This window comes from Danio rerio, chromosome 3, assembly GCF_049306965.1.
Source record: "Danio rerio strain Tuebingen ecotype United States chromosome 3, GRCz12tu, whole genome shotgun sequence".
Lineage (NCBI taxonomy): Eukaryota > Metazoa > Chordata > Actinopteri > Cypriniformes > Danionidae > Danio > Danio rerio.
The window spans coordinates 37,954,100-37,974,708 of NC_133178.1; the positions used below are offsets into that span (position 1 = coordinate 37,954,100).

Sequence of the window (20,609 nt, forward strand, 5' to 3'; positions counted from 1 at the left end):
AATATCGCGCTTTTCTTTTGAAGGCCCTACCTGGTCCTGCTCCAGTAAACGTGTGAGGAGCCCTGCATGCCGAATCACGAGTTACTCAGAAACAATGCAAATTGGCACCGCCTTGGATTGACATTCTGCTATTTTCCTCCAAGGCTGTTTTTTTTTTTTATTCATTCTCTTCCGCCCGGGCAGCAGCATTCAGTAGCCTCAAGGTTCCATGGTGTAATGGTTAGCACTCTGGACTCTGAATCCAGCGATCCGAGTTCAAATCTCGGTGGAACCTGGCTTTTTGCCAGCACTGCTCAAAAAAGCTGGAATAGCATGCTAATCCCTTGGAGTCTGGAGAATGACAGTTAGTCTGGGCTTTGTAGTAATGTGAGCTGAAAGTGGCCGGTTAGCTCAGCTGGTTAGAGCGTGGTGCTAATAACGCCAAGGTCGCGGGTTCGAGCCCCGTATTGGCCAAACTTTTACTGTCTTAGGACTCAGAGGCATTTTAAGGCTCTGATCGGTCTCACAGACATGCATGTTGCAGGAAAGCTGAGTCAACGCAGCCGAAATAGCTCAGTTGGGAGAGCGTTAGACTGAAGATCTAAAGGTCCCTGGTTCGATCCTGGGTTTCGGCAAAGCAGTGTGGGTGTTCTGTTTTTGGCATGAGGGTCAGGTGACCGAAACTCATCCAAAAAACCTAGCTGCTTCACTCTTAAGTCCACCTGCTTCCACTTGACCAAAACGATATCCTTCTCCCAGATCAGGCTTCACCAATCCTGGTCGTGGAGGGCCGGTGTCCCTGCAGGGTTTAGCTCCATCTTGCCTCAACACACCTGCCTGGATGTTTCAAGTATACCCAGTAAGACCTTGATTAGCTTGGTCAGGTGTGTTTGATTAGGGTTGGAACTAAAATCTGCAGGACACCGGCCCTCCAGGAACAAGTTTGGTGATCACTGTCCCAGATGGTCGCTTCTGGTGATGATTCCAATGGCCTGATCGACAGCACTCTGCTATATATTTAGCGCTTTGATGTCCCACTGCGGATGCGCCACTGAATAAAAGAAAACTGTGACTTGATAGGGCTTCTGAGGTGTTGCAATGCTAAGTACTACACAGGAACCAGCAAAGCTGAACTAAGAAGTTTTGCTTTCAACCCTCAAGGTGCCGCCAGCTTTGCAATGAAGGAAATGTGAAAGGCAAGGAAACAGAAGTGGAGAATGCGGGCATCGATCCCGCTACCTCTCGCATGCTAAGCGAGCGCTCTACCACTTGAGCTAATTCCCCTCGGTGCCATAAATTGGCCGATTTTTCGACGTGGTCAAAAAATATAATAAAAGATCACATCTGCTCTGTGGTGGCCTCTTTGCCCTGCCCGCCATTTAGTCGTCAAATTACCTGGAATATCGCGCTTTTCTTTTGAAGGCCCTACCTGGTCCTGCTCCAGTAAACGTGTGAGGAGCCCTGCATGCCGAATGACGAGTTACTCAGAAACATTGCAAATTGGCACCACTTTGGATTGACATTCTGCTACTTTCCTCCAAGGCTGTTTTTTTTTTTTTTTTATTCATTCTCTTCCGCCCGGGCAGCAGCTATCAGCAATCTCGAGGTTCCATGGTGTAATGGTTAGCACTCTGGACTCTGAATCCAGCGATCCGAGTTTAAACCTAGCTGCTTCAACCTTAAGTCCACCAGCTTCCACTTGACCAAAACGCTATCCTTCTCCCAGATGGTCACGTCGCTTCTGGTGATGATTCCAATGGCCTGATCGAGCGCTCTACTATTTGAGCTAATTTCCCTCGGTGCTGTTCATTGGCCGCTTTTTCGACGTGGTCAAAAAATAAAATAAAAGATCACATCTGCTCTGTGGTGGCCTCTTTGCCCTGCCCGCCATTTAGTCGTCAAATTACCTGGAATATCGCGCTTTTCTTTTGAAGGCCCTACCTGGTCCTGCTCCAGTAAACGTGTGAGGAGCCCTGCATGCCGAATCACGAGTTACTCAGAAACAATGCAAATTGGCACCGCCTTGGATTGACATTCTGCTATTTTCCTCCAAGGCTGTTTTTTTTTTTATTCATTCTCTTCCGCCCGGGCAGCAGCATTCAGTAGCCTAAAGGTTCCATGGTGTAATGGTTAGCACTCTGGACTCTGAATCCAGCGATCCGAGTTCAAATCTCGGTGGAACCTGGCTTTTTGCCAGCACTGCTCAAAAAAGCTGGAATAGCATGCTAATCCCTTGGAGTCTGAAGAATGACAGTTAGTCTGGGCTTTGTAGTAATGTGAGCTGAAAGTGGCCGGTTAGCTCAGCTGGTTAGAGCGTGGTGCTAATAACGCCAAGGTCGCGGGTTCGAGCCCCGTATTGGCCAAACTTTTACTGTCTTAGGACTCAGAGGCATTTTAAGGCTCTGATCGGTCTCACAGACATGCATGTTGCAGGAAAGCTGAGTCAACGCAGCCGAAATAGCTCAGTTGGGAGAGCGTTAGACTGAAGATCTAAAGGTCCCTGGTTCGATCCCGGGTTTCGGCAAAGCAGTGTGGGTGTTCTGTTTTTGGCATGAGGGTCAGGTGACCGAAACTCATCCAAAAAACCTAGCTGCTTCACTCTTAAGTCCACCTGCTTCCACTTGACCAAAACGATATCCTTCTCCCAGATCAGGGGTCACCAATCCTGGTCGTGGAGGGCCGGTGTCCCTGCAGGGTTTAGCTCCATCTTGCCTCAACACACCTGCCTGGATGTTTCAAGTATACCCAGTAAGACCTTGATTAGCTTGGTCAGGTGTGTTTGATTAGGGTTGGAACTAAAATCTGCAGGACACCGGCCCTCCAGGAACAAGTTTGGTGATCACTGTCCCAGATGGTCGCTTCTGGTGATGATTCCAATGGCCTGATCGACAGCACTCTGCTATATATTTAGCGCTTTGATGTCCCACTGCGGATGCGCCACTGAATAAAAGAAAACTGTGACTTGATAGGGCTTCTGAGGTGTTGCAATGCTAAGTACTACACAGGAACCAGCAAAGCTGAACTAAGAAGTTTTGCTTTCAACCCTCAAGGTGCCGCCAGCTTTGCAATGAAGGAAATGTGAAAGGCAAGGAAACAGAAGTGGAGAATGCGGGCATCGATCCCGCTACCTCTCGCATGCTAAGCGAGCGCTCTACCACTTGAGCTAATTCCCCTCGGTGCCATAAATTGGCCGATTTTTCGACGTGGTCAAAAAATATAATAAAAGATCACATCTGCTCTGTGGTGGCCTCTTTGCCCTGCCCGCCATTTAGTCGTCAAATTACCTGGAATATCGCGCTTTTCTTTTGAAGGCCCTACCTGGTCCTGCTCCAGTAAACGTGTGAGGAGCCCTGCATGCCGAATGACGAGTTACTCAGAAACATTGCAAATTGGCACCACTTTGGATTGACATTCTGCTACTTTCCTCCAAGGCTGTTTTTTTTTTTTTTTATTCATTCTCTTCCGCCCGGGCAGCAGCTATCAGCAATCTCGAGGTTCCATGGTGTAATGGTTAGCACTCTGGACTCTGAATCCAGCGATCCGAGTTTAAACCTAGCTGCTTCAACCTTAAGTCCACCAGCTTCCACTTGACCAAAACGCTATCCTTCTCCCAGATGGTCACGTCGCTTCTGGTGATGATTCCAATGGCCTGATCGAGCGCTCTACTATTTGAGCTAATTTCCCTCGGTGCTGTTCATTGGCCGCTTTTTCGACGTGGTCAAAAAATAAAATAAAAGATCACATCTGCTCTGTGGTGGCCTCTTTGCCCTGCCCGCCATTTAGTCGTCAAATTACCTGGAATATCGCGCTTTTCTTTTGAAGGCCCTACCTGGTCCTGCTCCAGTAAACGTGTGAGGAGCCCTGCATGCCGAATCACGAGTTACTCAGAAACAATGCAAATTGGCACCGCCTTGGATTGACATTCTGCTATTTTCCTCCAAGGCTGTTTTTTTTTTTATTCATTCTCTTCCGCCCGGGCAGCAGCATTCAGTAGCCTAAAGGTTCCATGGTGTAATGGTTAGCACTCTGGACTCTGAATCCAGCGATCCGAGTTCAAATCTCGGTGGAACCTGGCTTTTTGCCAGCACTGCTCAAAAAAGCTGGAATAGCATGCTAATCCCTTGGAGTCTGGAGAATGACAGTTAGTCTGGGCTTTGTAGTAATGTGAGCTGAAAGTGGCCGGTTAGCTCAGCTGGTTAGAGCGTGGTGCTAATAACGCCAAGGTCGCGGGTTCGAGCCCCGTATTGGCCAAACTTTTACTGTCTTAGGACTCAGAGGCATTTTAAGGCTCTGATCGGTCTCACAGACATGCATGTTGCAGGAAAGCTGAGTCAACGCAGCCGAAATAGCTCAGTTGGGAGAGCGTTAGACTGAAGATCTAAAGGTCCCTGGTTCGATCCCGGGTTTCGGCAAAGCAGTGTGGGTGTTCTGTTTTTGGCATGAGGGTCAGGTGACCGAAACTCATCCAAAAAACCTAGCTGCTTCACTCTTAAGTCCACCTGCTTCCACTTGACCAAAACGATATCCTTCTCCCAGATCAGGGGTCACCAATCCTGGTCGTGGAGGGCCGGTGTCCCTGCAGGGTTTAGCTCCATCTTGCCTCAACACACCTGCCTGGATGTTTCAAGTATACCCAGTAAGACCTTGATTAGCTTGGTCAGGTGTGTTTGATTAGGGTTGGAACTAAAATCTGCAGGACACCGGCCCTCCAGGAACAAGTTTGGTGATCACTGTCCCAGATGGTCGCTTCTGGTGATGATTCCAATGGCCTGATCGACAGCACTCTGCTATATATTTAGCGCTTTGATGTCCCACTGCGGATGCGCCACTGAATAAAAGAAAACTGTGACTTGATAGGGCTTCTGAGGTGTTGCAATGCTAAGTACTACACAGGAACCAGCAAAGCTGAACTAAGAAGTTTTGCTTTCAACCCTCAAGGTGCCGCCAGCTTTGCAATGAAGGAAATGTGAAAGGCAAGGAAACAGAAGTGGAGAATGCGGGCATCGATCCCGCTACCTCTCGCATGCTAAGCGAGCGCTCTACCACTTGAGCTAATTCCCCTCGGTGCCATAAATTGGCCGATTTTTCGACGTGGTCAAAAAATATAATAAAAGATCACATCTGCTCTGTGGTGGCCTCTTTGCCCTGCCCGCCATTTAGTCGTCAAATTACCTGGAATATCGCGCTTTTCTTTTGAAGGCCCTACCTGGTCCTGCTCCAGTAAACGTGTGAGGAGCCCTGCATGCCGAATGACGAGTTACTCAGAAACATTGCAAATTGGCACCACTTTGGATTGACATTCTGCTACTTTCCTCCAAGGCTGTTTTTTTTTTTTTTTATTCATTCTCTTCCGCCCGGGCAGCAGCTATCAGCAATCTCGAGGTTCCATGGTGTAATGGTTAGCACTCTGGACTCTGAATCCAGCGATCCGAGTTTAAACCTAGCTGCTTCAACCTTAAGTCCACCAGCTTCCACTTGACCAAAACGCTATCCTTCTCCCAGATGGTCACGTCGCTTCTGGTGATGATTCCAATGGCCTGATCGAGCGCTCTACTATTTGAGCTAATTTCCCTCGGTGCTGTTCATTGGCCGCTTTTTCGACGTGGTCAAAAAATAAAATAAAAGATCACATCTGCTCTGTGGTGGCCTCTTTGCCCTGCCCGCCATTTAGTCGTCAAATTACCTGGAATATCGCGCTTTTCTTTTGAAGGCCCTACCTGGTCCTGCTCCAGTAAACGTGTGAGGAGCCCTGCATGCCGAATCACGAGTTACTCAGAAACAATGCAAATTGGCACCGCCTTGGATTGACATTCTGCTATTTTCCTCCAAGGCTGTTTTTTTTTTTATTCATTCTCTTCCGCCCGGGCAGCAGCATTCAGTAGCCTAAAGGTTCCATGGTGTAATGGTTAGCACTCTGGACTCTGAATCCAGCGATCCGAGTTCAAATCTCGGTGGAACCTGGCTTTTTGCCAGCACTGCTCAAAAAAGCTGGAATAGCATGCTAATCCCTTGGAGTCTGGAGAATGACAGTTAGTCTGGGCTTTGTAGTAATGTGAGCTGAAAGTGGCCGGTTAGCTCAGCTGGTTAGAGCGTGGTGCTAATAACGCCAAGGTCGCGGGTTCGAGCCCCGTATTGGCCAAACTTTTACTGTCTTAGGACTCAGAGGCATTTTAAGGCTCTGATCGGTCTCACAGACATGCATGTTGCAGGAAAGCTGAGTCAACGCAGCCGAAATAGCTCAGTTGGGAGAGCGTTAGACTGAAGATCTAAAGGTCCCTGGTTCGATCCCGGGTTTCGGCAAAGCAGTGTGGGTGTTCTGTTTTTGGCATGAGGGTCAGGTGACCGAAACTCATCCAAAAAACCTAGCTGCTTCACTCTTAAGTCCACCTGCTTCCACTTGACCAAAACGATATCCTTCTCCCAGATCAGGGGTCACCAATCCTGGTCGTGGAGGGCCGGTGTCCCTGCAGGGTTTAGCTCCATCTTGCCTCAACACACCTGCCTGGATGTTTCAAGTATACCCAGTAAGACCTTGATTAGCTTGGTCAGGTGTGTTTGATTAGGGTTGGAACTAAAATCTGCAGGACACCGGCCCTCCAGGAACAAGTTTGGTGATCACTGTCCCAGATGGTCGCTTCTGGTGATGATTCCAATGGCCTGATCGACAGCACTCTGCTATATATTTAGCGCTTTGATGTCCCACTGCGGATGCGCCACTGAATAAAAGAAAACTGTGACTTGATAGGGCTTCTGAGGTGTTGCAATGCTAAGTACTACACAGGAACCAGCAAAGCTGAACTAAGAAGTTTTGCTTTCAACCCTCAAGGTGCCGCCAGCTTTGCAATGAAGGAAATGTGAAAGGCAAGGAAACAGAAGTGGAGAATGCGGGCATCGATCCCGCTACCTCTCGCATGCTAAGCGAGCGCTCTACCACTTGAGCTAATTCCCCTCGGTGCCATAAATTGGCCGATTTTTCGACGTGGTCAAAAAATATAATAAAAGATCACATCTGCTCTGTGGTGGCCTCTTTGCCCTGCCCGCCATTTAGTCGTCAAATTACCTGGAATATCGCGCTTTTCTTTTGAAGGCCCTACCTGGTCCTGCTCCAGTAAACGTGTGAGGAGCCCTGCATGCCGAATGACGAGTTACTCAGAAACATTGCAAATTGGCACCACTTTGGATTGACATTCTGCTACTTTCCTCCAAGGCTGTTTTTTTTTTTTTTTATTCATTCTCTTCCGCCCGGGCAGCAGCTATCAGCAATCTCGAGGTTCCATGGTGTAATGGTTAGCACTCTGGACTCTGAATCCAGCGATCCGAGTTTAAACCTAGCTGCTTCAACCTTAAGTCCACCAGCTTCCACTTGACCAAAACGCTATCCTTCTCCCAGATGGTCACGTCGCTTCTGGTGATGATTCCAATGGCCTGATCGAGCGCTCTACTATTTGAGCTAATTTCCCTCGGTGCTGTTCATTGGCCGCTTTTTCGACGTGGTCAAAAAATAAAATAAAAGATCACATCTGCTCTGTGGTGGCCTCTTTGCCCTGCCCGCCATTTAGTCGTCAAATTACCTGGAATATCGCGCTTTTCTTTTGAAGGCCCTACCTGGTCCTGCTCCAGTAAACGTGTGAGGAGCCCTGCATGCCGAATCACGAGTTACTCAGAAACAATGCAAATTGGCACCGCCTTGGATTGACATTCTGCTATTTTCCTCCAAGGCTGTTTTTTTTTTTATTCATTCTCTTCCGCCCGGGCAGCAGCATTCAGTAGCCTCAAGGTTCCATGGTGTAATGGTTAGCACTCTGGACTCTGAATCCAGCGATCCGAGTTCAAATCTCGGTGGAACCTGGCTTTTTGCCAGCACTGCTCAAAAAAGCTGGAATAGCATGCTAATCCCTTGGAGTCTGGAGAATGACAGTTAGTCTGGGCTTTGTAGTAATGTGAGCTGAAAGTGGCCGGTTAGCTCAGCTGGTTAGAGCGTGGTGCTAATAACGCCAAGGTCGCGGGTTCGAGCCCCGTATTGGCCAAACTTTTACTGTCTTAGGACTCAGAGGCATTTTAAGGCTCTGATCGGTCTCACAGACATGCATGTTGCAGGAAAGCTGAGTCAACGCAGCCGAAATAGCTCAGTTGGGAGAGCGTTAGACTGAAGATCTAAAGGTCCCTGGTTCGATCCCGGGTTTCGGCAAAGCAGTGTGGGTGTTCTGTTTTTGGCATGAGGGTCAGGTGACCGAAACTCATCCAAAAAACCTAGCTGCTTCACTCTTAAGTCCACCTGCTTCCACTTGACCAAAACGATATCCTTCTCCCAGATCAGGGGTCACCAATCCTGGTCGTGGAGGGCCGGTGTCCCTGCAGGGTTTAGCTCCATCTTGCCTCAACACACCTGCCTGGATGTTTCAAGTATACCCAGTAAGACCTTGATTAGCTTGGTCAGGTGTGTTTGATTAGGGTTGGAACTAAAATCTGCAGGACACCGGCCCTCCAGGAACAAGTTTGGTGATCACTGTCCCAGATGGTCGCTTCTGGTGATGATTCCAATGGCCTGATCGACAGCACTCTGCTATATATTTAGCGCTTTGATGTCCCACTGCGGATGCGCCACTGAATAAAAGAAAACTGTGACTTGATAGGGCTTCTGAGGTGTTGCAATGCTAAGTACTACACAGGAACCAGCAAAGCTGAACTAAGAAGTTTTGCTTTCAACCCTCAAGGTGCCGCCAGCTTTGCAATGAAGGAAATGTGAAAGGCAAGGAAACAGAAGTGGAGAATGCGGGCATCGATCCCGCTACCTCTCGCATGCTAAGCGAGCGCTCTACCACTTGAGCTAATTCCCCTCGGTGCCATAAATTGGCCGATTTTTCGACGTGGTCAAAAAATATAATAAAAGATCACATCTGCTCTGTGGTGGCCTCTTTGCCCTGCCCGCCATTTAGTCGTCAAATTACCTGGAATATCGCGCTTTTCTTTTGAAGGCCCTACCTGGTCCTGCTCCAGTAAACGTGTGAGGAGCCCTGCATGCCGAATGACGAGTTACTCAGAAACATTGCAAATTGGCACCACTTTGGATTGACATTCTGCTACTTTCCTCCAAGGCTGTTTTTTTTTTTTTTATTCATTCTCTTCCGCCCGGGCAGCAGCTATCAGCAATCTCGAGGTTCCATGGTGTAATGGTTAGCACTCTGGACTCTGAATCCAGCGATCCGAGTTTAAACCTAGCTGCTTCAACCTTAAGTCCACCAGCTTCCACTTGACCAAAACGCTATCCTTCTCCCAGATGGTCACATCGCTTCTGGTGATGATTCCAATGGCCTGATCGAGCGCTCTACTATTTGAGCTAATTTCCCTCGGTGCTGTTCATTGGCCGCTTTTTCGACGTGGTCAAAAAATAAAATAAAAGATCACATCTGCTCTGTGGTGGCCTCTTTGCCCTGCCCGCCATTTAGTCGTCAAATTACCTGGAATATCGCGCTTTTCTTTTAAAGGCCCTACCTGGTCCTGCTCCAGTAAACGTGTGAGGAGCCCTGCATGCCGAATCACGAGTTACTCAGAAACAATGCAAATTGGCACCGCCTTGGATTGACATTCTGCTATTTTCCTCCAAGGCTGTTTTTTTTTTTTATTCATTCTCTTCCGCCCGGGCAGCAGCATTCAGTAGCCTAAAGGTTCCATGGTGTAATGGTTAGCACTCTGGACTCTGAATCCAGCGATTCGAGTTCAAATCTCGGTGGAACCTGGCTTTTTGCCAGCACTGCTCAAAAAAGCTGGAATAGCATGCTTATCCCTTGGAGTCTGGAGAATGACAGTTAGTCTGGGCTTTGTAGTAATGTGAGCTGAAAGTAGCCGGTTAGCTCAGCTGGTTAGAGCGTGGTGCTAATAACGCCAAGGTCGCGGGTTCGAGCCCCGTATTGGCCAAACTTTTACTGTCTTAGGACTCAGAGGCACTTTAAGGCTCTGATCGGTCTCACAGACATGCATGTTGCAGGAAAGCTGAGTCAACGCAGCCGAAATAGCTCAGTTGGGAGAGCGTTAGACTGAAGATCTAAAGGTCCCTGGTTCGATCCTGGGTTTCGGCAAAGCAGTGTGGGTGTTCTGTTTTTGGCATAAGGGTCAGGTGACCGAAACTCATCCAAAAAACCTAGCTGCTTCACTCTTAAGTCCACCTGCTTCCACTTGACCAAAACGATATCCTTCTCCCAGATCAGGCTTCACCAATCCTGGTCGTGGAGGGCCGGTGTCCCTGCAGGGTTTAGCTCCATCTTGCCTCAACACACCTGCCTGGATGTTTCAAGTATACCCAGTAAGACCTTGATTAGCTTGGTCAGGTGTGTTTGATTAGGGTTGGAACTAAAATCTGCAGGACACCGGCCCTCCAGGAACAAGTTTGGTGATCACTGTCCCAGATGGTCGCTTCTGGTGATGATTCCAATGGCCTGATCGACAGCACTCTGCTATATATTTAGCGCTTTGATGTCCCACTGCGGATGCGCCACTGAATAAAAGAAAACTGTGACTTGATAGGGTTTCTGAGGTGTTGCAATGCTAAGTACTACACAGGAACCAGCAAAGCTGAACTAAGAAGTTTTGCTTTCAACCCTCAAGGTGCCGCCAGCTTTGCAATGAAGGAAATGTGAAAGGCAAGGAAACAGAAGTGGAGAATGCGGGCATCGATCCCGCTACCTCTCGCATGCTAAGCGAGCGCTCTACCACTTGAGCTAATTCCCCTCGGTGCCATAAATTGGCCGATTTTTCGACGTGGTCAAAAAATATAATAAAAGATCACATCTGCTCTGTGGTGGCCTCTTTGCCCTGCCCGCCATTTAGTCGTCAAATTACCTGGAATATCGCGCTTTTCCTTTGAAGGCCCTACCTGGTCCTGCTCCAGTAAACGTGTGAGGAGCCCTGCATGCCGAATGACGAGTTACTCAGAAACATTGCAAATTGGCACCACTTTGGATTGACATTCTGCTACTTTCCTCCAAGGCTGTTTTTTTTTTCTTTTATTCATTCTCTTCCGCCCGGGCAGCAGCTATCAGCAATCTCGAGGTTCCATGGTGTAATGGTTAGCACTCTGGACTCTGAATCCAGCGATCCGAGTTTAAACCTAGCTGCTTCAACCTTAAGTCCACCAGCTTCCACTTGACCAAAACGCTATCCTTCTCCCAGATGGTCACGTCGCTTCTGGTGATGATTCCAATGGCCTGATCGAGCGCTCTACTATTTGAGCTAATTTCCCTCGGTGCTGTTCATTGGCCGCTTTTTCGACGTGGTCAAAAAATAAAATAAAAGATCACATCTGCTCTGTGGTGGCCTCTTTGCCCTGCCCGCCATTTAGTCGTCAAATTACCTGGAATATCGCGCTTTTCTTTTGAAGGCCCTACCTGGTCCTGCTCCAGTAAACGTGTGAGGAGCCCTGCATGCCGAATCACGAGTTACTCAGAAACAATGCAAATTGGCACCGCCTTGGATTGACATTCTGCTATTTTCCTCCAAGGCTGTTTTTTTTTTTATTCATTCTCTTCCGCCCGGGCAGCAGCATTCAGTAGCCTCAAGGTTCCATGGTGTAATGGTTAGCACTCTGGACTCTGAATCCAGCGATCTGAGTTCAAATCTCGGTGGAACCTGGCTTTTTGCCAGCACTGCTCAAAAAAGCTGGAATAGCATGCTAATCCCTTGGAGTCTGGAGAATGACAGTTAGTCTGGGCTTTGTAGTAATGTGAGCTGAAAGTGGCCGGTTAGCTCAGCTGGTTAGAGCGTGGTGCTAATAACGCCAAGGTCGCGGGTTCGAGCCCCGTATTGGCCAAACTTTTACTGTCTTAGGACTCAGAGGCATTTTAAGGCTCTGATCGGTCTCACAGACATGCATGTTGCAGGAAAGCTGAGTCAACGCAGACGAAATAGCTCAGTTGGGAGAGCGTTAGACTGAAGATCTAAAGGTCCCTGGTTCGATCCCGGGTTTCGGCAAAGCAGTGTGGGTGTTCTGTTTTTGGCATGAGGGTCAGGTGACCGAAACTCATCCAAAAAACCTAGCTGCTTCACTCTTAAGTCCACCTGCTTCCACTTGACCAAAACGATATCCTTCTCCCAGATCAGGCTTCACCAATCCTGGTCGTGGAGGGCCGGTGTCCCTGCAGGGTTTAGCTCCATCTTGCCTCAACACACCTGCCTGGATGTTTCAAGTATACCCAGTAAGACCTTGATTAGCTTGGTCAGGTGTGTTTGATTAGGGTTGGAACTAAAATCTGCAGGACACCGGCCCTCCAGGAACAAGTTTGGTGATCACTGTCCCAGATGGTCGCTTCTGGTGATGATTCCAATGGCCTGATCGACAGCACTCTGCTATATATTTAGCGCTTTGATGTCCCACTGCGGATGCGCCACTGAATAAAAGAAAACTGTGACTTGATAGGGCTTCTGAGGTGTTGCAATGCTAAGTACTACACAGGAACCAGCAAAGCTGAACTAAGAAGTTTTGCTTTCAACCCTCAAGGTGCCGCCAGCTTTGCAATGAAGGAAATGTGAAAGGCAAGGAAACAGAAGTGGAGAATGCGGGCATCGATCCCGCTACCTCTCGCATGCTAAGCGAGCGCTCTACCACTTGAGCTAATTCCCCTCGGTGCCATAAATTGGCCGATTTTTCGACGTGGTCAAAAAATATAATAAAAGATCACATCTGCTCTGTGGTGGCCTCTTTGCCCTGCCCGCCATTTAGTCGTCAAATTACCTGGAATATCGCGCTTTTCCTTTGAAGGCCCTACCTGGTCCTGCTCCAGTAAACGTGTGAGGAGCCCTGCATGCCGAATGACGAGTTACTCAGAAACATTGCAAATTGGCACCACTTTGGATTGACATTCTGCTACTTTCCTCCAAGGCTGTTTTTTTTTTCTTTTATTCATTCTCTTCCGCCCGGGCAGCAGCTATCAGCAATCTCGAGGTTCCATGGTGTAATGGTTAGCACTCTGGACTCTGAATCCAGCGATCCGAGTTTAAACCTAGCTGCTTCAACCTTAAGTCCACCAGCTTCCACTTGACCAAAACGCTATCCTTCTCCCAGATGGTCACGTCGCTTCTGGTGATGATTCCAATGGCCTGATCGAGCGCTCTACTATTTGAGCTAATTTCCCTCGGTGCTGTTCATTGGCCGCTTTTTCGACGTGGTCAAAAAATAAAATAAAAGATCACATCTGCTCTGTGGTGGCCTCTTTGCCCTGCCCGCCATTTAGTCGTCAAATTACCTGGAATATCGCGCTTTTCTTTTGAAGGCCCTACCTGGTCCTGCTCCAGTAAACGTGTGAGGAGCCCTGCATGCCGAATCACGAGTTACTCAGAAACAATGCAAATTGGCACCGCCTTGGATTGACATTCTGCTATTTTCCTCCAAGGCTGTTTTTTTTTTTATTCATTCTCTTCCGCCCGGGCAGCAGCATTCAGTAGCCTCAAGGTTCCATGGTGTAATGGTTAGCACTCTGGACTCTGAATCCAGCGATCTGAGTTCAAATCTCGGTGGAACCTGGCTTTTTGCCAGCACTGCTCAAAAAAGCTGGAATAGCATGCTAATCCCTTGGAGTCTGGAGAATGACAGTTAGTCTGGGCTTTGTAGTAATGTGAGCTGAAAGTGGCCGGTTAGCTCAGCTGGTTAGAGCGTGGTGCTAATAACGCCAAGGTCGCGGGTTCGAGCCCCGTATTGGCCAAACTTTTACTGTCTTAGGACTCAGAGGCATTTTAAGGCTCTGATCGGTCTCACAGACATGCATGTTGCAGGAAAGCTGAGTCAACGCAGACGAAATAGCTCAGTTGGGAGAGCGTTAGACTGAAGATCTAAAGGTCCCTGGTTCGATCCCGGGTTTCGGCAAAGCAGTGTGGGTGTTCTGTTTTTGGCATGAGGGTCAGGTGACCGAAACTCATCCAAAAAACCTAGCTGCTTCACTCTTAAGTCCACCTGCTTCCACTTGACCAAAACGATATCCTTCTCCCAGATCAGGCTTCACCAATCCTGGTCGTGGAGGGCCGGTGTCCCTGCAGGGTTTAGCTCCATCTTGCCTCAACACACCTGCCTGGATGTTTCAAGTATACCCAGTAAGACCTTGATTAGCTTGGTCAGGTGTGTTTGATTAGGGTTGGAACTAAAATCTGCAGGACACCGGCCCTCCAGGAACAAGTTTGGTGATCACTGTCCCAGATGGTCGCTTCTGGTGATGATTCCAATGGCCTGATCGACAGCACTCTGCTATATATTTAGCGCTTTGATGTCCCACTGCGGATGCGCCACTGAATAAAAGAAAACTGTGACTTGATAGGGCTTCTGAGGTGTTGCAATGCTAAGTACTACACAGGAACCAGCAAAGCTGAACTAAGAAGTTTTGCTTTCAACCCTCAAGGTGCCGCCAGCTTTGCAATGAAGGAAATGTGAAAGGCAAGGAAACAGAAGTGGAGAATGCGGGCATCGATCCCGCTACCTCTCGCATGCTAAGCGAGCGCTCTACCACTTGAGCTAATTCCCCTCGGTGCCATAAATTGGCCGATTTTTCGACGTGGTCAAAAAATATAATAAAAGATCACATCTGCTCTGTGGTGGCCTCTTTGCCCTGCCCGCCATTTAGTCGTCAAATTACCTGGAATATCGCGCTTTTCTTTTGAAGGCCCTACCTGGTCCTGCTCCAGTAAACGTGTGAGGAGCCCTGCATGCCGAATGACGAGTTACTCAGAAACATTGCAAATTGGCACCACTTTGGATTGACATTCTGCTACTTTCCTCCAAGGCTGTTTTTTTTTTTTTTTATTCATTCTCTTCCGCCCGGGCAGCAGCTATCAGCAATCTCGAGGTTCCATGGTGTAATGGTTAGCACTCTGGACTCTGAATCCAGCGATCCGAGTTTAAACCTAGCTGCTTCAACCTTAAGTCCACCAGCTTCCACTTGACCAAAACGCTATCCTTCTCCCAGATGGTCACGTCGCTTCTGGTGATGATTCCAATGGCCTGATCGAGCGCTCTACTATTTGAGCTAATTTCCCTCGGTGCTGTTCATTGGCCGCTTTTTCGACGTGGTCAAAAAATAAAATAAAAGATCACATCTGCTCTGTGGTGGCCTCTTTGCCCTGCCCGCCATTTAGTCGTCAAATTACCTGGAATATCGCGCTTTTCTTTTGAAGGCCCTACCTGGTCCTGCTCCAGTAAACGTGTGAGGAGCCCTGCATGCCGAATCACGAGTTACTCAGAAACAATGCAAATTGGCACCGCCTTGGATTGACATTCTGCTATTTTCCTCCAAGGCTGTTTTTTTTTTTATTCATTCTCTTCCGCCCGGGCAGCAGCATTCAGTAGCCTAAAGGTTCCATGGTGTAATGGTTAGCACTCTGGACTCTGAATCCAGCGATCCGAGTTCAAATCTCGGTGGAACCTGGCTTTTTGCCAGCACTGCTCAAAAAAGCTGGAATAGCATGCTAATCCCTTGGAGTCTGGAGAATGACAGTTAGTCTGGGCTTTGTAGTAATGTGAGCTGAAAGTGGCCGGTTAGCTCAGCTGGTTAGAGCGTGGTGCTAATAACGCCAAGGTCGCGGGTTCGAGCCCCGTATTGGCCAAACTTTTACTGTCTTAGGACTCAGAGGCATTTTAAGGCTCTGATCGGTCTCACAGACATGCATGTTGCAGGAAAGCTGAGTCAACGCAGCCGAAATAGCTCAGTTGGGAGAGCGTTAGACTGAAGATCTAAAGGTCCCTGGTTCGATCCCGGGTTTCGGCAAAGCAGTGTGGGTGTTCTGTTTTTGGCATGAGGGTCAGGTGACCGAAACTCATCCAAAAAACCTAGCTGCTTCACTCTTAAGTCCACCTGCTTCCACTTGACCAAAACGATATCCTTCTCCCAGATCAGGGGTCACCAATCCTGGTCGTGGAGGGCCGGTGTCCCTGCAGGGTTTAGCTCCATCTTGCCTCAACACACCTGCCTGGATGTTTCAAGTATACCCAGTAAGACCTTGATTAGCTTGGTCAGGTGTGTTTGATTAGGGTTGGAACTAAAATCTGCAGGACACCGGCCCTCCAGGAACAAGTTTGGTGATCACTGTCCCAGATGGTCGCTTCTGGTGATGATTCCAATGGCCTGATCGACAGCACTCTGCTATATATTTAGCGCTTTGATGTCCCACTGCGGATGCGCCACTGAATAAAAGAAAACTGTGACTTGATAGGGCTTCTGAGGTGTTGCAATGCTAAGTACTACACAGGAACCAGCAAAGCTGAACTAAGAAGTTTTGCTTTCAACCCTCAAGGTGCCGCCAGCTTTGCAATGAAGGAAATGTGAAAGGCAAGGAAACAGAAGTGGAGAATGCGGGCATCGATCCCGCTACCTCTCGCATGCTAAGCAAGCGCTCTACCACTTGAGCTAATTCCCCTCGGTGCCATAAATTGGCCGATTTTTCGACGTGGTCAAAAAATATAATAAAAGATCACATCTGCTCTGTGGTGGCCTCTTTGCCCTGCCCGCCATTTAGTCGTCAAATTACCTGGAATATCGCGCTTTTCCTTTGAAGGCCCTACCTGGTCCTGCTCCAGTAAACGTGTGAGGAGCCCTGCATGCCGAATGACGAGTTACTCAGAAACATTGCAAATTGGCACCACTTTGGATTGACATTCTGCTACTTTCCTCCAAGGCTGTTTTTTTTTTCTTTTATTCATTCTCTTCCGCCCGGGCAGCAGCTATCAGCAATCTCGAGGTTCCATGGTGTAATGGTTAGCACTCTGGACTCTGAATCCAGCGATCCGAGTTTAAACCTAGCTGCTTCAACCTTAAGTCCACCAGCTTCCACTTGACCAAAACGCTATCCTTCTCCCAGATGGTCACGTCGCTTCTGGTGATGATTCCAATGGCCTGATCGAGCGCTCTACTATTTGAGCTAATTTCCCTCGGTGCTGTTCATTGGCCGCTTTTTCGACGTGGTCAAAAAATAAAATAAAAGATCACATCTGCTCTGTGGTGGCCTCTTTGCCCTGCCCGCCATTTAGTCGTCAAATTACCTGGAATATCGCGCTTTTCTTTTGAAGGCCCTACCTGGTCCTGCTCCAGTAAACGTGTGAGGAGCCCTGCATGCCGAATCACGAGTTACTCAGAAACAATGCAAATTGGCACCGCCTTGGATTGACATTCTGCTATTTTCCTCCAAGGCTGTTTTTTTTTTTATTCATTCTCTTCCGCCCGGGCAGCAGCATTCAGTAGCCTAAAGGTTCCATGGTGTAATGGTTAGCACTCTGGACTCTGAATCCAGCGATCCGAGTTCAAATCTCGGTGGAACCTGGCTTTTTGCCAGCACTGCTCAAAAAAGCTGGAATAGCATGCTGATCCCTTGGAGTCTGGAGAATGACAGTTAGTCTGGGCTTTGTAGTAATGTGAGCTGAAAGTGGCCGGTTAGCTCAGCTGGTTAGAGCGTGGTGCTAATAACGCCAAGGTCGCGGGTTCGAGCCCCGTATTGGCCAAACTTTTACTGTCTTAGGACTCAGAGGCATTTTAAGGCTCTGATCGGTCTCACAGACATGCATGTTGCAGGAAAGCTGAGTCAACGCAGCCGAAATAGCTCAGTTGGGAGAGCGTTAGACTGAAGATCTAAAGGTCCCTGGTTCGATCCCGGGTTTCGGCAAAGCAGTGTGGGTGTTCTGTTTTTGGCATGAGGGTCAGGTGACCGAAACTCATCCAAAAAACCTAGCTGCTTCACTCTTAAGTCCACCTGCTTCCACTTGACCAAAACGATATCCTTCTCCCAGATCAGGGGTCACCAATCCTGGTCGTGGAGGGCCGGTGTCCCTGCAGGGTTTAGCTCCATCTTGCCTCAACACACCTGCCTGGATGTTTCAAGTATACCCAGTAAGACCTTGATTAGCTTGGTCAGGTGTGTTTGATTAGGGTTGGAACTAAAATCTGCAGGACACCGGCCCTCCAGGAACAAGTTTGGTGATCACTGTCCCAGATGGTCGCTTCTGGTGATGATTCCAATGGCCTGATCGACAGCACTCTGCTATATATTTAGCGCTTTGATGTCCCACTGCGGATGCGCCACTGAATAAAAGAAAACTGTGACTTGATAGGGCTTCTGAGGTGTTGCAATGCTAAGTACTACACAGGAACCAGCAAAGCTGAACTAAGAAGTTTTGCTTTCAACCCTCAAGGTGCCGCCAGCTTTGCAATGAAGGAAATGTGAAAGGCAAGGAAACAGAAGTGGAGAATGCGGGCATCGATCCCGCTACCTCTCGCATGCTAAGCGAGCGCTCTACCACTTGAGCTAATTCCCCTCGGTGCCATAAATTGGCCGATTTTTCGACGTGGTCAAAAAATATAATAAAAGATCACATCTGCTCTGTGGTGGCCTCTTTGCCCTGCCCGCCATTTAGTCGTCAAATTACCTGGAATATCGCGCTTTTCTTTTGAAGGCCCTACCTGGTCCTGCTCCAGTAAACGTGTGAGGAGCCCTGCATGCCGAATGACGAGTTACTCAGAAACATTGCAAATTGGCACCACTTTGGATTGACATTCTGCTACTTTCCTCCAAGGCTGTTTTTTTTTTTTTTTATTCATTCTCTTCCGCCCGGGCAGCAGCTATCAGCAATCTCGAGGTTCCATGGTGTAATGGTTAGCACTCTGGACTCTGAATCCAGCGATCCGAGTTTAAACCTAGCTGCTTCAACCTTAAGTCCACCAGCTTCCACTTGACCAAAACGCTATCCTTCTCCCAGATGGTCACGTCGCTTCTGGTGATGATTCCAATGGCCTGATCGAGCGCTCTACTATTTGAGCTAATTTCCCTCGGTGCTGTTCATTGGCCGCTTTTTCGACGTGGTCAAAAAATAAAATAAAAGATCACATCTGCTCTGTGGTGGCCTCTTTGCCCTGCCCGCCATTTAGTCGTCAAATTACCTGGAATATCGCGCTTTTCTTTTGAAGGCCCTACCTGGTCCTGCTCCAGTAAACGTGTGAGGAGCCCTGCATGCCGAATCACGAGTTACTCAGAAACAATGCAAATTGGCACCGCCTTGGATTGACATTCTGCTATTTTCCTCCAAGGCTGTTTTTTTTTTTATTCATTCTCTTCCGCCCGGGCAGCAGCATTCAGTAGCCTAAAGGTTCCATGGTGTAATGGTTAGCACTCTGGACTCTGAATCCAGCGATCCGAGTTCAAATCTCGGTGGAACCTGGCTTTTTGCCAGCACTGCTCAAAAAAGCTGGAATAGCATGCTAATCCCTTGGAGTCTGGAGAATGACAGTTAGTCTGGGCTTTGTAGTAATGTGAGCTGAAAGTGGCCGGTTAGCTCAGCTGGTTAGAGCGTGGTGCTAATAACGCCAAGGTCGCGGGTTCGAGCCCCGTATTGGCCAAACTTTTACTGTCTTAGGACTCAGAGGCATTTTAAGGCTCTGATCGGTCTCACAGACATGCATGTTGCAGGAAAGCTGAGTCAACGCAGCCGAAATAGCTCAGTTGGGAGAGCGTTAGACTGAAGATCTAAAGGTCCCTGGTTCGATCCCGGGTTTCGGCAAAGCAGTGTGGGTGTTCTGTTTTTGGCATGAGGGTCAGGTGACCGAAACTCATCCAAAAAACCTAGCTGCTTCACTCTTAAGTCCACCTGCTTCCACTTGACCAAAACGATATCCTTCTCCCAGATCAGGGGTCACCAATCCTGGTCGTGGAGGGCCGGTGTCCCTGCAGGGTTTAGCTCCATCTTGCCTCAACACACCTGCCTGGATGTTTCAAGTATACCCAGTAAGACCTTGATTAGCTTGGTCAGGTGTGTTTGATTAGGGTTGGAACTAAAATCTGCAGGACACCGGCCCTCCAGGAACAAGTTTGGTGATCACTGTCCCAGATGGTCGCTTCTGGTGATGATTCCAATGGCCTGATCGACAGCACTCTGCTATATATTTAGCGCTTTGATGTCCCACTGCGGATGCGCCACTGAATAAAAGAAAACTGTGACTTGATAGGGCTTCTGAGGTGTTGCAATGCTAAGTACTACACAGGAACCAGCAAAGCTGAACTAAGAAGTTTTGCTTTCAACCCTCAAGGTGCCGCCAGCTTTGCAATGAAGGAAATGTGAAAGGCAAGGAAACAGAAGTGGAGAATGCGGGCATCGATCCCGCTACCTCTCGCATGCTAAGCGAGCGCTCTACCACTTGAGCTAATTCCCCTCGGTGCCATAAATTGGCCGATTTTTCGACGTGGTCAAAAAATATAATAAAAGATCACATCTGCTCTGTGGTGGCCTCTTTGCCCTGCCCGCCATTTAGTCGTCAAATTACCTGGAATATCGCGCTTTTCTTTTGAAGGCCCTACCTGGTCCTGCTCCAGTAAACGTGTGAGGAGCCCTGCATGCCGAATGACGAGTTACTCAGAAACATTGCAAATTGGCACCACTTTGGATTGACATTCTGCTACTTTCCTCCAAGGCTGTTTTTTTTTTTTTTTATTCATTCTCTTCCGCCCGGGCAGCAGCTATCAGCAATCTCGAGGTTCCATGGTGTAATGGTTAGCACTCTGGACTCTGAATCCAGCGATCCGAGTTTAAACCTAGCTGCTTCAACCTTAAGTCCACCAGCTTCCACTTGACCAAAACGCTATCCTTCTCCCAGATGGTCACGTCGCTTCTGGTGATG

General features: G+C 48.4%; 44 non-coding genes across 44 annotated transcripts; 33 read left to right on the forward strand and 11 right to left on the reverse strand.

Moving 5' to 3' along the window:
* The first annotated feature begins 202 nt into the window (after positions 1–202).
* trnaq-cug (transfer RNA glutamine (anticodon CUG)) lies at positions 203–274 on the forward strand. Its single transcript has one exon. It is a non-coding gene; the product is annotated as a tRNA-Gln (tRNA).
* A 105-nt stretch (positions 275–379) lies between these two features.
* On the forward strand, positions 380–453 carry trnai-aau (transfer RNA isoleucine (anticodon AAU)). The gene has a single exon. It is a non-coding gene; the product is annotated as a tRNA-Ile (tRNA).
* Positions 454–541: 88 nt separating this feature from the next.
* trnaf-gaa (transfer RNA phenylalanine (anticodon GAA)) lies at positions 542–614 on the forward strand. The gene has a single exon. It is a non-coding gene; the product is annotated as a tRNA-Phe (tRNA).
* Positions 615–1,190: 576 nt separating this feature from the next.
* trnaa-agc (transfer RNA alanine (anticodon AGC)) lies at positions 1,191–1,263 on the reverse strand. Its single transcript has one exon. It is a non-coding gene; the product is annotated as a tRNA-Ala (tRNA).
* Positions 1,264–2,091: 828 nt separating this feature from the next.
* On the forward strand, positions 2,092–2,163 carry trnaq-cug (transfer RNA glutamine (anticodon CUG)). The gene has a single exon. It is a non-coding gene; the product is annotated as a tRNA-Gln (tRNA).
* Positions 2,164–2,268: 105 nt separating this feature from the next.
* trnai-aau (transfer RNA isoleucine (anticodon AAU)) lies at positions 2,269–2,342 on the forward strand. Its single transcript has one exon. It is a non-coding gene; the product is annotated as a tRNA-Ile (tRNA).
* Positions 2,343–2,430: 88 nt separating this feature from the next.
* On the forward strand, positions 2,431–2,503 carry trnaf-gaa (transfer RNA phenylalanine (anticodon GAA)). Its single transcript has one exon. It is a non-coding gene; the product is annotated as a tRNA-Phe (tRNA).
* A 576-nt stretch (positions 2,504–3,079) lies between these two features.
* On the reverse strand, positions 3,080–3,152 carry trnaa-agc (transfer RNA alanine (anticodon AGC)). The gene has a single exon. It is a non-coding gene; the product is annotated as a tRNA-Ala (tRNA).
* Positions 3,153–3,979: 827 nt separating this feature from the next.
* On the forward strand, positions 3,980–4,051 carry trnaq-cug (transfer RNA glutamine (anticodon CUG)). Its single transcript has one exon. It is a non-coding gene; the product is annotated as a tRNA-Gln (tRNA).
* Positions 4,052–4,156: 105 nt separating this feature from the next.
* On the forward strand, positions 4,157–4,230 carry trnai-aau (transfer RNA isoleucine (anticodon AAU)). Its single transcript has one exon. It is a non-coding gene; the product is annotated as a tRNA-Ile (tRNA).
* Positions 4,231–4,318: 88 nt separating this feature from the next.
* trnaf-gaa (transfer RNA phenylalanine (anticodon GAA)) lies at positions 4,319–4,391 on the forward strand. Its single transcript has one exon. It is a non-coding gene; the product is annotated as a tRNA-Phe (tRNA).
* Positions 4,392–4,967: 576 nt separating this feature from the next.
* trnaa-agc (transfer RNA alanine (anticodon AGC)) lies at positions 4,968–5,040 on the reverse strand. Its single transcript has one exon. It is a non-coding gene; the product is annotated as a tRNA-Ala (tRNA).
* Positions 5,041–5,867: 827 nt separating this feature from the next.
* On the forward strand, positions 5,868–5,939 carry trnaq-cug (transfer RNA glutamine (anticodon CUG)). The gene has a single exon. It is a non-coding gene; the product is annotated as a tRNA-Gln (tRNA).
* A 105-nt stretch (positions 5,940–6,044) lies between these two features.
* On the forward strand, positions 6,045–6,118 carry trnai-aau (transfer RNA isoleucine (anticodon AAU)). The gene has a single exon. It is a non-coding gene; the product is annotated as a tRNA-Ile (tRNA).
* Positions 6,119–6,206: 88 nt separating this feature from the next.
* trnaf-gaa (transfer RNA phenylalanine (anticodon GAA)) lies at positions 6,207–6,279 on the forward strand. The gene has a single exon. It is a non-coding gene; the product is annotated as a tRNA-Phe (tRNA).
* Positions 6,280–6,855: 576 nt separating this feature from the next.
* Positions 6,856–6,928, reverse strand: trnaa-agc (transfer RNA alanine (anticodon AGC)). The gene has a single exon. It is a non-coding gene; the product is annotated as a tRNA-Ala (tRNA).
* An 827-nt stretch (positions 6,929–7,755) lies between these two features.
* trnaq-cug (transfer RNA glutamine (anticodon CUG)) lies at positions 7,756–7,827 on the forward strand. The gene has a single exon. It is a non-coding gene; the product is annotated as a tRNA-Gln (tRNA).
* A 105-nt stretch (positions 7,828–7,932) lies between these two features.
* Positions 7,933–8,006, forward strand: trnai-aau (transfer RNA isoleucine (anticodon AAU)). Its single transcript has one exon. It is a non-coding gene; the product is annotated as a tRNA-Ile (tRNA).
* Positions 8,007–8,094: 88 nt separating this feature from the next.
* trnaf-gaa (transfer RNA phenylalanine (anticodon GAA)) lies at positions 8,095–8,167 on the forward strand. The gene has a single exon. It is a non-coding gene; the product is annotated as a tRNA-Phe (tRNA).
* Positions 8,168–8,743: 576 nt separating this feature from the next.
* trnaa-agc (transfer RNA alanine (anticodon AGC)) lies at positions 8,744–8,816 on the reverse strand. The gene has a single exon. It is a non-coding gene; the product is annotated as a tRNA-Ala (tRNA).
* An 827-nt stretch (positions 8,817–9,643) lies between these two features.
* Positions 9,644–9,715, forward strand: trnaq-cug (transfer RNA glutamine (anticodon CUG)). The gene has a single exon. It is a non-coding gene; the product is annotated as a tRNA-Gln (tRNA).
* A 105-nt stretch (positions 9,716–9,820) lies between these two features.
* On the forward strand, positions 9,821–9,894 carry trnai-aau (transfer RNA isoleucine (anticodon AAU)). The gene has a single exon. It is a non-coding gene; the product is annotated as a tRNA-Ile (tRNA).
* Positions 9,895–9,982: 88 nt separating this feature from the next.
* trnaf-gaa (transfer RNA phenylalanine (anticodon GAA)) lies at positions 9,983–10,055 on the forward strand. Its single transcript has one exon. It is a non-coding gene; the product is annotated as a tRNA-Phe (tRNA).
* Positions 10,056–10,631: 576 nt separating this feature from the next.
* trnaa-agc (transfer RNA alanine (anticodon AGC)) lies at positions 10,632–10,704 on the reverse strand. Its single transcript has one exon. It is a non-coding gene; the product is annotated as a tRNA-Ala (tRNA).
* An 827-nt stretch (positions 10,705–11,531) lies between these two features.
* Positions 11,532–11,603, forward strand: trnaq-cug (transfer RNA glutamine (anticodon CUG)). Its single transcript has one exon. It is a non-coding gene; the product is annotated as a tRNA-Gln (tRNA).
* A 105-nt stretch (positions 11,604–11,708) lies between these two features.
* On the forward strand, positions 11,709–11,782 carry trnai-aau (transfer RNA isoleucine (anticodon AAU)). The gene has a single exon. It is a non-coding gene; the product is annotated as a tRNA-Ile (tRNA).
* An 88-nt stretch (positions 11,783–11,870) lies between these two features.
* trnaf-gaa (transfer RNA phenylalanine (anticodon GAA)) lies at positions 11,871–11,943 on the forward strand. Its single transcript has one exon. It is a non-coding gene; the product is annotated as a tRNA-Phe (tRNA).
* A 576-nt stretch (positions 11,944–12,519) lies between these two features.
* On the reverse strand, positions 12,520–12,592 carry trnaa-agc (transfer RNA alanine (anticodon AGC)). The gene has a single exon. It is a non-coding gene; the product is annotated as a tRNA-Ala (tRNA).
* An 827-nt stretch (positions 12,593–13,419) lies between these two features.
* trnaq-cug (transfer RNA glutamine (anticodon CUG)) lies at positions 13,420–13,491 on the forward strand. Its single transcript has one exon. It is a non-coding gene; the product is annotated as a tRNA-Gln (tRNA).
* Positions 13,492–13,596: 105 nt separating this feature from the next.
* trnai-aau (transfer RNA isoleucine (anticodon AAU)) lies at positions 13,597–13,670 on the forward strand. The gene has a single exon. It is a non-coding gene; the product is annotated as a tRNA-Ile (tRNA).
* An 88-nt stretch (positions 13,671–13,758) lies between these two features.
* On the forward strand, positions 13,759–13,831 carry trnaf-gaa (transfer RNA phenylalanine (anticodon GAA)). Its single transcript has one exon. It is a non-coding gene; the product is annotated as a tRNA-Phe (tRNA).
* Positions 13,832–14,407: 576 nt separating this feature from the next.
* On the reverse strand, positions 14,408–14,480 carry trnaa-agc (transfer RNA alanine (anticodon AGC)). Its single transcript has one exon. It is a non-coding gene; the product is annotated as a tRNA-Ala (tRNA).
* An 827-nt stretch (positions 14,481–15,307) lies between these two features.
* Positions 15,308–15,379, forward strand: trnaq-cug (transfer RNA glutamine (anticodon CUG)). The gene has a single exon. It is a non-coding gene; the product is annotated as a tRNA-Gln (tRNA).
* Positions 15,380–15,484: 105 nt separating this feature from the next.
* On the forward strand, positions 15,485–15,558 carry trnai-aau (transfer RNA isoleucine (anticodon AAU)). The gene has a single exon. It is a non-coding gene; the product is annotated as a tRNA-Ile (tRNA).
* Positions 15,559–15,646: 88 nt separating this feature from the next.
* trnaf-gaa (transfer RNA phenylalanine (anticodon GAA)) lies at positions 15,647–15,719 on the forward strand. The gene has a single exon. It is a non-coding gene; the product is annotated as a tRNA-Phe (tRNA).
* Positions 15,720–16,295: 576 nt separating this feature from the next.
* trnaa-agc (transfer RNA alanine (anticodon AGC)) lies at positions 16,296–16,368 on the reverse strand. Its single transcript has one exon. It is a non-coding gene; the product is annotated as a tRNA-Ala (tRNA).
* Positions 16,369–17,195: 827 nt separating this feature from the next.
* On the forward strand, positions 17,196–17,267 carry trnaq-cug (transfer RNA glutamine (anticodon CUG)). The gene has a single exon. It is a non-coding gene; the product is annotated as a tRNA-Gln (tRNA).
* A 105-nt stretch (positions 17,268–17,372) lies between these two features.
* Positions 17,373–17,446, forward strand: trnai-aau (transfer RNA isoleucine (anticodon AAU)). The gene has a single exon. It is a non-coding gene; the product is annotated as a tRNA-Ile (tRNA).
* Positions 17,447–17,534: 88 nt separating this feature from the next.
* On the forward strand, positions 17,535–17,607 carry trnaf-gaa (transfer RNA phenylalanine (anticodon GAA)). The gene has a single exon. It is a non-coding gene; the product is annotated as a tRNA-Phe (tRNA).
* Positions 17,608–18,183: 576 nt separating this feature from the next.
* trnaa-agc (transfer RNA alanine (anticodon AGC)) lies at positions 18,184–18,256 on the reverse strand. The gene has a single exon. It is a non-coding gene; the product is annotated as a tRNA-Ala (tRNA).
* An 827-nt stretch (positions 18,257–19,083) lies between these two features.
* trnaq-cug (transfer RNA glutamine (anticodon CUG)) lies at positions 19,084–19,155 on the forward strand. The gene has a single exon. It is a non-coding gene; the product is annotated as a tRNA-Gln (tRNA).
* Positions 19,156–19,260: 105 nt separating this feature from the next.
* trnai-aau (transfer RNA isoleucine (anticodon AAU)) lies at positions 19,261–19,334 on the forward strand. The gene has a single exon. It is a non-coding gene; the product is annotated as a tRNA-Ile (tRNA).
* Positions 19,335–19,422: 88 nt separating this feature from the next.
* On the forward strand, positions 19,423–19,495 carry trnaf-gaa (transfer RNA phenylalanine (anticodon GAA)). Its single transcript has one exon. It is a non-coding gene; the product is annotated as a tRNA-Phe (tRNA).
* A 576-nt stretch (positions 19,496–20,071) lies between these two features.
* On the reverse strand, positions 20,072–20,144 carry trnaa-agc (transfer RNA alanine (anticodon AGC)). Its single transcript has one exon. It is a non-coding gene; the product is annotated as a tRNA-Ala (tRNA).
* Between the last annotated feature and the right edge of the window lie 465 nt (positions 20,145–20,609).